The sequence below is a fragment of the Dendrobates tinctorius genome, unplaced genomic scaffold (genome assembly GCF_039654945.1).
Source record: "Dendrobates tinctorius isolate UK_male_01 unplaced genomic scaffold, ASM3965494v1 ptg000027l, whole genome shotgun sequence".
In the NCBI taxonomy this organism is placed as follows: Eukaryota; Metazoa; Chordata; class Amphibia; order Anura; family Dendrobatidae; genus Dendrobates; species Dendrobates tinctorius.
Window position 1 is genome coordinate 1,433,346 of NW_027361695.1, and position 7,663 is coordinate 1,441,008.

Consider the following 7,663-nt stretch of genomic DNA (forward strand, 5'->3'; position numbering starts at 1 on the left):
ACAGTGGTCACATGAATGATTTGTTGCATCTGATCGTAGGGGCCACAGGGTCATCAACGCTGGGGCGTCAGGAGAGTGAAGAGGGGAGTGTAGGTTTCCTTTTTCCTTAACCCATTCCTTGCTCTGAGCAGACTTTTTACAAACGCCACGAAGATGAAATGCAAACTGCCATGACCTGCAGTGCCACCAAGTGGCTCAAATGTGTATAGCACTGATTTAAACTAATCGTCCCGAATAGGATTATTGCTGCTGACGCATTTCACTGGGGCCATGGGATGTGGAGATTACTCCACGGGATGTCATATATCAGCCTGCATTAACCCCTAATTCACTGCTTCTAAGGAATAACCTGGTCAGCAATACAGCACGCCTACTGAAAACTATGGAGGAGGCAATAAAGTGTAAATGGGATGTTAACATTTAAAGGGGTATTCCATACATAATTCTGGATAGGAGATAAGAGTTTGAAAGGTGAGGCCCGGGTGCGATAGCTAGGACCTCCACTGGTGACCAGAAGAGGAGTCCTGTGTTCCTCATTCTCCCAGTCACAAGTCTGCGACCAAAAGAAGTTGAATGGAGGGATGATCAACATTGTGCTCTGGGTAGTTTGGGGCACTGAGGAATAGAAGGGCACGTGCAACCAGCAGACTATTAAACCCCTCCTGGTCACAGTGTTGCAGTTAGGGATTACAGTGGACACAGGCCCCCATTTTGGAGAACCAAAACCCCCCTTTAAAATATAGTCTGCTCTAAGCCCCTAAGCTCCCCCTAGTGGCTATAGGCAGCCAGAAGTGTAACAGTTTGGATGGGTATTGGGACGCACAAGATTTGGAGGATCCCTGTGTCAACGTGAAATGATGGACTTATTAATAAAGCGTTCATATTGTGATTTCTTCCCCAAAAATCTGGATTGGCAGCCGGCACACTCCTTATCTCTTCTCAGTCCTGCGCTGGGACCTCACACGGTGACATCGTGTTCTGCTGAGTCTACGGCCCTAAATCAAAAAGGCACAAAAAACACCAAAAGCAGCGGATCTGTTTCATATTTCCTCTATTTATTTAGCTAGGGTGAAAGCGGTGCATGGAGGGTGGGGTGTCTGGGGTGGTCCTGGCAAGATATCAACAGCGTCTTATACAAACACCACACACTATTCATCAGGAGCACGGTGATGTCAGGCAAACGCAGTGATGGGCCGAGTAGGGAGCGACATACGAGAGCGGATCGCTGCCTCATCTCCCACACTGCGTTCCTCGCTGGTCCTGCCTCTATATAGATGCTCCTCGATAATCCCGTTATCAGATTGTTGGGGTCCGACCCTCACAGATCAGCGCCTACCATCAGGATGCACGCCGCTCCCTACACCATGTAGTGGCCATTCTCAGGGAGCTAAGCAGTGAGTATGCGAGACTTGGTAACAGCTGATCTGTGAATGTCAGACTTCCACCAATCTGATATTGATGACCTAGCATTACGTCATCAATATTGTATCCCTTTAAAACAGTTCTCCGTTCATAACCCTATTTTATTAAGTCTTCTAGCTGTGTGCTCTGCAAGAAATGTCACAAATACATCAGAGGAATTCCCGTTCGGTTTTAGAGAGGGCAGAAAGCATGTACAGTTTCAGGGAGGGCAGAGAAAATCAGCTATAGACAAGAGGTAAAGCATGTGAAGACGAAATAAATGCAGGATAAACACTGTGGTAATATATTAGCTATGAAGACAGCAGCACTCTGGATACACACAAAGCTCACATCCAGCCTATATTACTGGAAGAGTCACTCCCAGAAAAGAAAAATCTGAAACTAGGATCAGATAGGGTGAGAATGAAGTCACGAAGATTGCAGACTAAAATTTTGTGCAGTTTTATTAACTAAAGGTAATCACTTAGATATGTGAAAATTACCAGGGCTCCAGGGGTTGGGTGAGATACCGGTAACACAACTCCGGGAGGGGGGTGATGGCTCTCACTGAGGAGATCTGACGGGTGCATGGAGAGTTATCTAGGCAGTACCACTGCTTGCTAAGTATTCAGCTAAGAATCTTGACGATCATGTTCTCCAGACAGGAGGCGGCTGTCGCTCATACACGTGAGGTTGTGCGGTTAAAGGCGGCTTTTTGTTTACAGTGGCAATGAGTCAGATCGGTGAGGTCGCCCCAACATGAATGAGTAGTGAATAGGATGGCACAGGGGGTAGAAGTAACCCATGACTCTACAACTAACACAACTACTTAAATACTCTGTGCTGCAGGAGAATAGGGTTATTCTGTTATTTACTCCCTATTTCAGTCCCATCACACTTATAATCACTGAAAGAGTGCACAGGTCACTGCCTCCTACTACGGTCCTGAAACACTCTGTGCTACTGGAATCCTCTGTGTGGTGCTCGGCTGATATGGATTGGGGTAAGTATTTATGATACTAATGTAAAGTCCCTGGACTCGGCTGCAGTGAGATCCCCCTTAGTGTGAGTGTGACTCCCATGAACCAGTACAACTTGTTAATCCAGTACTTCTGTATACTGGTTACAGGCGGGGTCTCTGGACAATACGTCATGTCACATCCCCATTACCGGAACACTGCAGATACATTGTGTCCAGATCTACAGTCACCTCTGACCACAAGTGTTACATATAGAAGGGCGGTCCTGTCATTACCAGCAGGGAACACAAAGGTCCTAAAACTAAGAGATAGATAGATAGACAGACAGATAATAGATGCACAAATAAAAGAGGGATGCACCAGGGAGTGGAGGATGGGGTTAAACCAAAGTAGGAGAAGAAAGGGAATTATCACACACTCAAAACCTTGCAACATTCACAGATAAATCCACCAAACACCTTCTCCAATAATAACCAACAACAACCTCCAGCCATGCAGCAGAGGATAATGAGTGCTAGCCAGGGTCTAGATAATATAGGAGATAGGAGGAGCTAACAGTGCACAGCTGAGAACCTTAATGCAGGAAAGCCTCCAGGAGCTCTCAGCTGAGCAGATTAATCCCTGCACTGCTAAAAGAAACCTGCACCGTTTAATAAGAAGGTGAAGTGCTTCTAATCAGTGCAGGAGTAGTAGAAATCAGACTCTGTGGTCTTCTAGCTCCTCTCTATCGCTGTAATCCCATGACGACGATAGATAGATAGATAGATAGATAGATAGATAGATAGATAGATAGATAGATAGATAGATAGATAGATGCATACAGTGGGGGAAATAACTATTTGTTCCCTTGCTGATTTTGTAAGTTTGCCCACTGACAAAGACATGAACAGTCATATATATATATATATGGCTCGCACGCATTAAGCAAAGCATCCAGCAAGACAGTTACTCCATGACAGTTAGTCAGAGCAGGAGTCGGGTAATTCACACTTCGCTCTCCTTTTTAACCATGTCCCTTATTTCTATTCTCCTGTGTTCCCTTGCCATCCACATTCACCGTCCCATCCCTCCCCCATCACCACTTATAGGGTCCCGTTTCACTTGAGGCCCCGTCACACACAGCAATCTCGCTAGCGAGATCGGTGCTGAGTCACAAGTTTTGTGACGTAACAGCGATCTCACCAGCAAGATCGCTGTGTGTGGCGGCGATCAGCGACCGGCCCCCCTGCCAGTATCGCTGATCGCTGTAGGAAAGCCCTGGACATTTTTTTGGCTGGTCTCCCGCTGGCCAGCACGCATCGCTGCGTGTGACAGGCGGGAGACCAGCGATCAGCTGGTAACTAAGGTACACATCAGGTTTCTAAGTGCTGCGTGCCCCTTAGATACCCGATGTGTACCTTAGGTACCAGCTCCCTGCATCAGCGCGCTGGTAACTAAAGCCTGTTTCACACATAGGTTTTTTTCCTCAGTTGCAATCCGCGAAAATGGCGGGACACGGATCCGCAACTGTACTGTTTTGAAAGCAACGTGTGCTACGAGAGAGATATAGAGGAAAAAAAAAAAATTCTCAGCCGCCAGACCTGGCATGTAGGGTTAAATTTCCGCCAGAGACAATTCTTCCAGGCATGCGCAGTGTACAAATGCGGATCCGGCCAGCAAAAAAACGTTGCAGTGTCCGTCCCGTCATGTCTGCGGACGCCAAAATTTTGGCGGATCCGTAAAAAAACAGATCCAACGGATGACCATCCGTCAAGATCCGCCGATAATGTAAGTCAATGGGAAGAAAAACGGATCCGCCAAGAAAAATGGTGGATCCGTTTTTTTTTGCAAAACGGCGGATTTTGACTGATGGTGACAGACGGATGTGTGAAAGAGGCCTAAAGTACACAGCGATGCCGCGCGCTCGGCGTCGCTGGTGCTGATCGTTGGTGAAGCTGTCTGTTTGACAGCTCACAAGCGATCATGTAGCGACTCACCAGCGATCCTGACACGTTGATATCGTTGTCAGGATCGCTGGCGAGTCGCTATGTGTGACGGGGCCTTTAGCGATGCACCAGCGATCCCGACAACGTTGCGACCTGGTAAGGATCGCTGGTGCATCGCTAAATGGTCGCTAGTAAGCTGCCAAACAGGCAGATCTCTTCAGCAACACAGCAACGATCCAGCGATCAAACAACGATGCACGCTGACCAGCAGGGCACAGACGCTGAAAAAATGGTCCAGGTCATTCCTGCACGATCAGCGATGTCCAGCAGGGGGGCCGGTCGCTGCTGCGTGTCACATGTGGCGAGATCGCTGTTGCGTCAGAAATTGGTGACACATTAGCGATCTCGCAATGTGAGACGGGTCCCATGCACTTCTCACCTTCCTGAAAAGCCTCAGCCCATCTTGCCCAATTACATTGCACAAAAAAACTTCTAACATTTTAAAGAACTACTTGCTCTTTATGTTCCTACTCCTACTGACATCTCCCCCAACCCCGGTCCACCATCTCCCAACCTCAACCCCTACCCTACCCCATATCAAAACCATAATAATTTTATTAATATTACTTGCACTCCTTCATCTCCTTCTTTCAATTGTGCTCTCTGGAATCCACGATCTGTATGTAACAAGCTTCCTTTCCTGCACAACTACTTTCTGAACAACTCTCTTAATCTGTTGGCCCTCACTGAAACCTGGATCCAGGACTCTGACACTGTCTCTCCTGCTGCCATTTCACATGGTGGCTTACAATTCACCCATTGCCTGAGACCCACAAACAGACCTGGTGATGGAGTTGGCATACTCCTGTCCCTCCACAATGCACTTTCCAGGTCATCCCCCCAGTTCCATCACTCTCTTTCCCTTCTTTTGAGGTCCACACCATCAGGCTCTTCCGTCCCCTCTCCCTCAGAGTAGCGGTCATATACCGGCCCCCAAGCTCACCCACCCACTTCCTTGACCATTTCTCAGCCTGGCTGCCGCACGTCATATCCTCAGAACTACCAACCCTTATCTTGGGAGACTTCAACATCCCTATTAACAGCCACACTTCCACAGCTGCATCCCAGCTTCTATCACTAACCACTTCTCTCGGCCTCTCACAGCTCTCAACCTCTGAGACACACAAAGACGATAACACCCTTGACCTGGTCTTTGTCCGGCTCTGTTCAATCTCCCACCTAAATAACTCACCGCTTCCCCTCTCTGACCACAACATACTCTCCTTCACGCTCACAAATCCTCGCCCACCCCAGCTCACTCCTACCTATCACACATTCAGAAATCTACAAGCCATTAACCCTCAGACACTTTCAGACTCCCTACACCACTCATCACTGTCCCCAATCTCATCTTTTTCTTGTCCTAATCTGGCTGTTCATCACTACAACGACACTCTCAGAAGCACCCTTGACCAAGTAGCTCCCCTCACCCTCAGAACCTCCAAACACAGAGTAAAACAGCCCAGGCTCACATCGCAAACTCAACTTCTCCAGTGATGCTCTAGGAGTGCTGAACGTTGATGGAGGAAAACTCGCACACCAGAAGACTTCATCATCCACTTCAAATTTATGTTAAGAACCTATAACTCTGCCCTTCACCGTGCCAAACAGCCCTACTTCACCATCCTGATCTCCAACAACCCCAAGAAACTTTTTGACACCTTTCACTCCCTCCTCAGGCCAAAAGCATAAGCCCCTATCACAGACATTTGTGCGGATGACCTGGCCTCCCACTTTATAGAGAAAAAAAGATAATATCCGTCAGGAAATCTGCTCCCAACCACCAAGTACTGTGACTCCACTCTTCTTCTCGTCCGACTACATGCACTACTGACCCTATTCCCTCACATCTCCTCCAGTCTCTCTCCAGTTGTCACAACTCAACTAACTACAATCTTTAATCTCTCCCTCTCCTCGGGCATTTTCCCATCCTCCTTCAAACACTCTATCTTTACTCCATTACTAAAGAAACCTGCTCTCGACCCATCCTGCACAAACAACTACAGCCCAGTCTCCAATCTCCCCTTCATCTCTAAACTTTTGGAGCGCCTAGTCTACTCCCGCCATACCCGTTACCTCTCCACTCACTCCCTCCTAGACCCTTCACAGTCCGACTTCAGCCACCTACATTTGACTGAAACTGCACTCAACAAAGTGACCATTGACCTTCTGACAGCAAAATGAAACGGTGACCACTCTCTGCTCATTCTTCTTGACCTTTCTGCAGCTTTCTACACTGTTGACCACCGATTCCTACTCTATAGGCATCAGTCACTAGGCATTAAGGATACTGCTCTCTCCTGGTTCTCTTTCTATCTCTCTGACCGCTCCTTCAGTGTTTTGTTCTCTGGCTCCACGTCATCTCCTCTTCCTCTCGATGTCGGGGTACCTCAGGACTCAGTCCTTGGCCCCCTTCTCTTCTCTCTCTACACGGCCCCAATTGGACAGACCATCAGCAGATTTGGTTTTCAGTACCATATTTATGCTGATGATACACAACTATATACGTCATCCCACGACCTTACCCCCGCTGTACTACAGAACGCCAGTGACTGTCTGTCCGCAGTCTCAAACATCATGTTCGCTCTCTATCTGAAACTTAACCTCTTCTGCTCCCGCTGTCTACTAGCCTCCCTAAATCTGACATTTCCCTTTCTGTGGTGGCACTATAATAACACCCTGGCAGCAGGCGCGCTGTCTGGGTGTTATGTGTGACACCAATCTCTCCTTCACCTCCCATATACAATCTCTTGCCCGCTCTTGCCGCTTACACCTAAAGAACATCTCTAGAATCCGCCCTTTTCTCACCATGGAAACAACAAAAACCCTCATTGTTGCCCTGATCCACTCCCGCCTGGACTACTGCAACCCTCTTTTAATTGGCCTCCCCATTACTCGACTTTCCCCTCTACAGTCCATCCTTAAGGCAGCAGCCAGGGTCATCTACCTGGCTAATCGGTACTCGGACACATCCGCTCTTCGCCAATTGTTACAGTGGCTTCCCATTCATTATAGGATCCAATTCAAAGTACTTGTTCTCACCCACAAAGCTCTCCACAGAGCAGCACTCCCCTACATCTCTTCCCTCATTTCTGTCTATAGGCCTAACTGACCGCTGCGCTCCTCAAACGACTTTTGACTAACATCTGCACTAATCCGCACCTCCCACTCCCGTCTCCAAGATTTCCCCCACGCTGCACCAACCCTCTGGAATGCTCTACCCCAAGAAATTAGGACTATCCACAATTTGCAGAGTTTTAGGCGCTCCCTCAAAGCGCATTTGTTCAGAGCGGCCTA